Source organism: Dermacentor silvarum, chromosome 2 (genome assembly GCF_013339745.2).
Source record: "Dermacentor silvarum isolate Dsil-2018 chromosome 2, BIME_Dsil_1.4, whole genome shotgun sequence".
In the NCBI taxonomy this organism is placed as follows: Eukaryota; Metazoa; Arthropoda; class Arachnida; order Ixodida; family Ixodidae; genus Dermacentor; species Dermacentor silvarum.
Window position 1 is genome coordinate 133,542,147 of NC_051155.1, and position 8,423 is coordinate 133,550,569.

General features: G+C 42.9%; 1 long non-coding RNA gene across 1 annotated transcript; it reads right to left on the minus strand.

The window, feature by feature from the left end:
* Positions 1-2,724: 2,724 nt before the first annotated feature.
* On the minus strand, positions 2,725-5,456 carry LOC125943661 (uncharacterized). Its single transcript, XR_007465823.1, has 3 exons — positions 5,146-5,456; positions 4,021-4,114; positions 2,725-2,763 (listed from the first exon to the last, which is right to left on the minus strand). It is a non-coding gene; the product is annotated as an uncharacterized LOC125943661 (long non-coding RNA).
* Positions 5,457-8,423: the final 2,967 nt, after the last annotated feature.

Below are 8,423 nucleotides of genomic sequence, written 5' to 3' on the forward strand. Positions count from 1 at the left end.
GTATTTTGCGCTGCATTTCTGTGGTCAGCACCACCGCAATGAGCACTCTCTGCTATCTGGAATGCAAGTGAATCTCCATGCGCAAGACGAGCCGCATTCATGCACAAACTACTTTTAGTTATCTCAAAAAAAAGGAAAAAGAAAGCACCGTGCAGACTGCAATAAAGTGCACGCGCTGTATTAAGTGAGCACGCACTATTGTGCTGTGTCCGGCAAAGGAAGGTGTGCCACGAAGTGGTTGCAAGCAGGTGAGATAGACTGCCCGCTAGCATACCTAATTATCTCGAAGGTGAGATCGAATTCGGATTTAGGTGTCGTGTACATTAGTTGAGTGCCTCTACCTTCGTTATATCAACTGCGCCCAATATGCACAGTTATTAAAAGCCCACATTTTTCTCCTACAACGTTGAGTATGCTTTTTCCGGAATGCCCACTTCATCTGTGTACGCCATCTGAAAGCATGCTGTACATTATTGCAGACATGTACGTTCATGCAGACACAGACAAAGAACATATTTTTCAAAGGAGAATAATTTATTTACAATACAACAAAGTGAAAAGTTCCCAGCATAGTTTCACTGTAGGTTTTCACCACAGAATGGGGACTCATATACCAAGCTCTGACAGTAACAAATAAAAGCCACACTGCTACATGAAATGCTAAAGCAGATAGGCAGTGTTAGTGCCTGCAGCTTTTAAAATATGAAACAAGCATAACGTATTAACTTGCATGTACTTCATAAAGTTGCGACCAACAAAAGTTGGGCCTCTCAGTTCACCGTTTTCGTTCATTAAAGAATGTTTTGTTTATAACCAAAACTACGTAAAATAGCAGATAACTACAACATGAGTAACAGAACACACATATGTACTAAACTTACTGTAAGGTCACATTTTCTATAGATAAGTTAACTAATGAGGAATTTAGACAGCTAAGTGCTCGCAGCTCTAATGAAAAATAGCTATCTATGACTAGCATGAAAAAAAGAAAGAATGAAAACGCTGCATGAAAATGTACGAGGTGTGTTCAAAAAGAAACCCAACTTCTGAAATAGCACGCAAATCGGCAGAGAGCACGCTGCGGCTACTGAACGCATGTAGCAGCGGGTTTAGACGACAAACTGCCATTTGCCGCGTTTCACTCTGACCATTTGTTGGTGAGATACAGCTGGCGAAGTGCGCACGTGTGCAAGCTGTTTGTTGGATTAGTGCCAAAGTAACAACGAATGAGGTTGAAGAACAACGTTTGTTTGTGAAATTTTGCTACAAACTTGGAAAAACTTTCAGAGACATTTCAATTGCTTAACCAAGCATATGGGAAAAACTGTATGAGTCGCACTCAGTGCTATGAGTAGTTTAAGCATTTTGAACAAGGCAGAATGCTGGTAGGTGACGATCCCAAGCCTGGACGACCTTCCACATCAACAGATGGTGACTATGTCAAGAGAGTGCGTGCTGTGATTCGTGGAAATCGTCGTTTAACTGTTCGAGAACTAGCTGACGAAGTGGGCATCAGCATAGGATCATGGCATCCTATTGAGAATGACAAACTTGAGATGCGTCGTGTCAGTGCAAAATTCATGCCGCGCTTGTTCAGTGTCGATCAGAAACCCCTGTGTTGAAATAAGCCAGGAACTGCATGCCACTGGCAATGATAATGAAAAGTTCTGTAACATCACAACAGGCAATGAGACGTGGGTTTATGGCTCTGATATTGAAACAAAAGTGCAGTCGTCGCAGTGGGTGGGCGAACAGTCTTCTCGCCCTAGAAAGCACGCATTAGTCAGCAAAAAATCAAGGTTGTGGTGGTGTTTTCTGACTGGAAAGACATAGTCCATCAGGAATTTGTACCACGTGGTCAGATGGTAAACAAGGCAACAGTGGGTGGGCGAACAGTCTTCTCGCCCAAGAAAGCACGCATTAGTCAGCAAAGAATCAAGGTTGTGGTGGTGTTTTCTGACTGGAAAGACATAGTCCATCAGGAATTTGTACCACGTGGTCAGATGCTAAACAAGGCAGTCTACCAAGGAATTCTAGCGCGTTTTCGGGATGCTGTGTGCAGTAGGAAGCCTGAATTGTGGGAAACCTTAATTGTGTTGTTGCAACATGACAATGAGCTAGCTCATGCGTCGCTCCTTGTCGGCGGCTATCTAGCAAAACATCACACTCTCGTGCCCCATCCACCGTACTTTCCAGACCTAGCCCAAGAAGCCTTTTTCCTGTTTCCTGAACTTAAAATCACGTTGAAAGGACATCGTTTCCAACCCATAAAAGCAATTTCAAGACAATGCGACATGAGACCTACGCGCCATCCCAGAAAAAGCGTTCCAGCTAGGTGGCTTTCCAAAAATGGATGAGATGATAGGAACAATGTATTGCCAGAAGAGGGAACTACTTTGAAGGGGACATGCATAAAATGTTGTACAATAAGCAATAAAGATGTTAAAGCAAATTTTGGTTTCTTTTCGAACACACCTTGTATGTATTTGAATTGAAGAACTCTTTTGGGAGCCAAGCAACATAAAAAATCCTTTGTCTTGCGGAGCACACTCTGTATACATGCCGCAGTGGTTGGGTGAATGCTGAGAAATCCAAAGTGAAGTGTTTTATGTTTACATTGCTAACAAGAAAAAAAAAGCATTTTTAAATATATGTTTCATTTCAACATAATTGCTCCGTCATCACAAACACATTAGATATCATTCATATATATTCAGAGTTATTTGTCTTGATGACTCCTGGGCCTCCAGGTGACCGTCGTACCTGGAAGGAAAAAGAAAGGCCACTTAATGTTAGATTCAAAAAGGGCTATGTTTGTTCAATAGTTGTTTGAGGCCAATATAGTAGTGATCTTGCAAGAAACAGATCTCAATGTTAACTATAAACTTCTGAGACTGCGAGATAACAATTCGAGGTCTTTTATTTGACTTCCTTCATTTTGGTGTGGCTAAAAAACCACACTTGACTGCGCTTAATTGCACCTTGTTGGGGGAGAGAACAATTGTTCCGACTGCGTTCAACACTCTCGCATTGCCCGGCTACTTGACATGTGGAGGTTGTTGCTGTAGTGCACGGCATTGCATTGATGTGCACACATTCCCTTCCTTTCTATTTTAAAGCTCGGCTCTCCTGTTGCCTTTCATTCCCTTTATACCCCTTCCTCAGCACAGTCACTTGTATTTACGCTGGTGAACCTGACTGTCTTCCTATCTTTCTACCTCCTTTCTCCAAGAGCACGTGTCAGCATTATAAAACTCTGTGTCCATGATTTACTACAGAAAGCTGAACATTCCATATCACACACTTCACATGTGAATAACTCATAAGGGATTGTGAAAGACATGCGAATGTGTCCGACCTTTGAATTTACAGCATTGTATTTGAAATTTCACTGGCATTATTAACACTAAAGTCCATCCCTAATTAATCTGAATATAATGAGTGCATACACAGTGTAAGCAAAGTAATCAAGCCATGACAATAGGCACAAACACATAATGCTCTGGCAAGCAACTAAAGAGAGAAACATACATTCAGTTGCATTCTTCACGTCATGTACAAACACATTTCACATATACTTGGCCTCTTCGAAATCAACTCAATAGTGCTTGGGCTTATTATTTATTTCACAGTCATATTTCCTCACACTTGCAGGTAATTATTAATTGGTCCACATTGTCAGCTGGCTCTCAGGGGCACTCGTATATGTCCCTTACACTTACTGGCATTCAGTTGTACTTGCATTTACACTGGCCTAAACTCAGTGACTTCCCACTGTTCTGAAATCAGCAGAAATTAGTGAGAGGCTCTCGAATTTGTGTCTATCTCTAGTGATATTACAGCTCGTGTAAGTGCTTCAATGTTCTCTGCATGTGAGCAATATTGTAAACACTTATATCTTTCTGAGCCCCACACCACTTTTGAGCTGGCAAAATATGAGCTTTTTCTTCGTGTGCTTCATCATAAGCATATATTTCCGCACTGCAATGAACAGCCATTTTTGGCCTGATTTTCGCTTACCGGTGCGGTGGTCCACTCTAACGTTCCAATGGAGAGCCCGGAGTTGTGCTTTCTTTGGTGGCGTCCTTATTAGTGTTGACTTCCCACTTTAATCCTGTACAGAAAAAAATTCAGTTAAGCGAGAATAAAAAGAAAATGCAGAAACTTGATAACTCAAGAAGCGTAAGCTCATAAGAAAGGTCTTATAAGGCCTATTTTGGGGCTAGCTTCATAGTCGCAAATCTACATAACATAGCAATCACCACACAAAAGCAAAATGTCCAACTTGTAATGTTCTTTTGCTTTCATAGTTTTTTTAGCTATGCATGCAGCGCTTTTATCGCACAACATTATGGAACGACGCAAGTACTGAAAACCAGATTTTTCCGTCTGCTATAAAACTTAAAATTGCTTCAATCGACGTGACATGTCGCGTTGTTTAAATTTTGCCAGTTGCGTAGAACTTCACCCCTTCTACAAGTGACGAGTGTACTGCTTATCTCCAAGAGATAATGTGGCAAATCCTGCGGCTAGTCCAAACCGTCACTTTGGAGCTGCTGAGTCCTCGGAGTTACTTGATTATGGTCGTGTCACGCAAGCTTCGAGCTAAATCAGCCTTTGAATTTTAGTGAACTCGACGCATTAAACAGGAAAGCCAGAAATCTACGCAAATCGAAACACTACACATAGGAAAGTGCGTAACACACCAGTAATTTTTTTTTTCAAAACATAACAGTCGTTTGACAAACTGGAACTACGAAACGCAATGAATTAATCACGCAAAGCCCACGAAAGGAAATTAAAAAAGGCACATTTCATGGTTAGAACGCTACACGCGATTACCAGCGCCGCTATAAAACGCAAGCCCAAACGAAAGTTCGCGCTTAAAGTTTCAACAAATTGACACCTGACTACGCAAGAAAAAAAATCGCCTGCAATCATACAATTGGGGAAAACCTAAACGGAGCTACGCCTGTAGTTATAACTACTTCACACACCAAAACTTCCAATGCGCGTGTTCGCATTAGTACTACGCGTTCAGATATTTAAATCACCGACATTCGTTATCTGCTGGCGCATAATAATGCAGTGGTAGTAATTAAGCATGTAGTAAGCGTAGCGTATAGGAAGTAATAATCGACCTACCAAATAGGCATAGGTTCGCAGCTCTACAGCATGGACTCCTGGGCCCACCGATCCAGCGCACATGGCGGCCCGCCGCCGCTGATCGCCGCTGTGGCCGTTGTACTCGCACGAGTTGTCGAAGTTGCACTGCTTTTTTTGCAATTTCCGGTAACAACGGTGGATTTGAACATCACTGACATCACCGAGAGCGTTCACCGACGTGGCCAGATCACTTCACAACACGAACACATTCGCATAACGTCGCCGGTACAAAGATATGACGATAATTACCGCCGAAAACAATCGCCTCGTATACGCCGGCATGCGCCATGTTCTCGCTCCTTCCCGGTCCGGTCGGCGCAGCCTTTCCACCTCCTCCGCCATGAAAGCAAAGCGGAGGGGTCGGCTTGCTTCTCTTCGTTCTCTCCTTTTGCCTTTCGCTTTACTTTCTCCCTCAAAGCATTACCCTCACTGCTCCTTACAGCTTGTGCTTTGTAACGCTCTCTCAACGCTTCGGCGCGCTTTTTGCGCGCCAAATTTGCAAGGCTGCATATAAGCGTTGCGTCCGCTCGGGGCCGCATATAGTGGACCTAGCTTGCCGCCGCAGCCATTATCACGCATAATATTGCTTGAAAGTCCGTTTATATGCAGTACTTTACGCTGGAACGAAAATATACCGCATGTGTGCCGGACATTATACGGTACTTGACTAAGAGTGTAGGCTGATTGAACCATTATGGGAATGCTCGTCAGTACATGAATTTGCCTAAACTTTGTCCTTTTGGCTTCAAACGGATTTGTCGCTTTGTAAACTCATCATTTTCAACAAAGCACGGCGTTTTGAATGAATAAGTAAACGTCAATAAAACTGTCCGACGGCAGAATTCGAACACACGGACAATTCGAGCGCACAATCCTGATGTAGAAACCATTACGCCAAGGACGGATACTTCGAAAAAACGGCATCGAAAACCCTTTATCGCGGGCAAGCAAGCGCGTTGAGACACTTGGCACGTTTCGATCCGCATTCACACAAGAAGAAACCGACGCACCAGAAACGCCACGAGTGCAACACGACAGGACAGACCACCACTGAAAATTTAATAAACAAATACATGTATGATGTAATGTATGCAAATATGTGTATATATTATCCAGCCTGTCTATAAAATCATTTCTGTGTATATCATGCTGTTCTTTAATACCAATATTTATACCTCAAAAACCCCACTTCATATGCGCGAACACATGGTTCATGAGCCACTAAAACCAAGAATGTCTCGCTTTGCGTAGATGTCGACTAGAATTGAGTCTGCCTGTCTTTGTTGTTTTTTTCAGTCATTTCTTGTATTCCGCAATATAACACGTTAACTTCGATATTTTTCTTCGCAGCAGTTGTCTGTCAGGGCATTTTTTTCTCGTCCAAGAGGGTACGATTGATTTAACATGCAACTTCTTTCCTAAATATTCGTGTTAAATCCTTAAGTTGCCACATGCTAGGTTTTCAAAGCAAGCAGTCTGAGGAAAAGCTATGGTCATAACTGAGCTATTTATTACTATTTTTTACAATTTACCATGCAGCATGCGAAGAATATATCCTGTGAAGAAGAAGCTCGAAAGAATCCTCTGAGCTTAATTTAGCGGTGGGACTAATTACGGAAGATAATGCGCGGGGGGCATCGGATAAGGTGAGCGGAGTTCGGTCAGCAAGTATGATCTCTTCATTGTTGCAATTGCACTAGAGTTACAGAATGGGTGCCAAGAGAATGGAATTACAGTCGAGGACGGCAGCAAACTAGGTGGGGTGATGAAATTAGGAAATTGCAGGTGGAAATTGGAATCAGCTAGAGCAAGACGGGGGTAATTGCAGATCGCAGGGAAAGGCCTTCGTCCTACAGGGGACATAAAAATAGGTTGATGATGATGATAATGAATTCATAGAAAGTTTCATTCGCAGCGTATGCCTTTTACATTAAATATTCTAATGCAGACAAATAAAAATTCCAAAACCACATTCGTTACAGCCTGCAGTATGAATTTAGGGCGAAGGGTGCGTAAAAAGAATTTACCATGCGCATTGTTTTATCCATAACCATACTCTAAGCTTAATTTAGCGGTGAGACTAATTACGGAAGGTAATGCGCAGGGGCACCGGATTAAGTCAGCGGAGATCGGTGAGCAAGCACAATCTCTTCATCAGTGCGATTAAAGCAACGTGCTACCTGGCAACCCTGGTTGGAGTGGCTTAAGCCACTCCAACTGTTACGGCCTTAAGGCCGCAACATATGCAGGTGAGTCTCTTCCGGCATTAGCGGCTACATCCAATTTGTTCCAGTGGTGCAACGCTAAAGCCGAAAAGCCGAGAACGCACCGAATAAAGGCAACTATCGTTGTAGCTTGAGGTAATGAACACAGCCGCTCATTATACCCGACCTCGTTCTTTCATGAAGACGATGCTTGGGCGGACTCTCGCTTTTAATCGAATGGCCCTTAGCTGCCGTTGTAACAATCAGAACAGTGGTGGCGGACATACATATTGCAAAAGTGGTGATAAACAGTGTGAATGGGTGTCAGCTAAAGGTATGTATAACCCTCATTTAGTGTGTTTGCCGAAAAGAATAGCAGTAAACTTGAAAATGTATCCTGTAGGCTTGATCCTTCGTTAAAAGCAGAAGCACTCATTTTTATTCCTTCACAGGCCTGTTTCCTCCACCAGGGTGCATCTCTATAAAGCTAGCAGTGTTTTACACAAGTTCCAGTGAGGACCAAGCAGACAATAAAATTACAAACTAAATTTAGTGGCTCACTTCTCCGCGCCATAAACGGAGGGCTTCGCAAGCCGCGCTTTGATTAGACTAATATTCTCGGCAGTGTTTTAATGCGATCCACACTTTGTCGATTAAATATCGCCGGGAACTCACAAAGTGCACAGGGCAGGCCGATTTGCCTGAATGTCAAAAGCTTATAATTGCGCTGTGCTGCCGACCATAAAGATTTTCTCGTGTTTGAACCATCGTTGCTCATCGACAGAATTTCAGACATGCCGTCTTGAGAATCCTACTTGACGCAAATAAATGAAAACGTATTACACAAATAACGAAAACAGTGAAATCATAATCGCCATGTTAATTTTGCCGCATGACTTGAGGATTAGGTTGCTTCGACAGTTGCTTATCTGGCTACGTAAGTTCGTGCTTTTACAGCGAAGTTGTTAAGGGCTAGGTCCCCAGGATCGTGTCCGCGTGTAGAAAAAAACTATCATCATCAGCATTGGCTCGAGCGTTGTCGTCTTTTGGAGA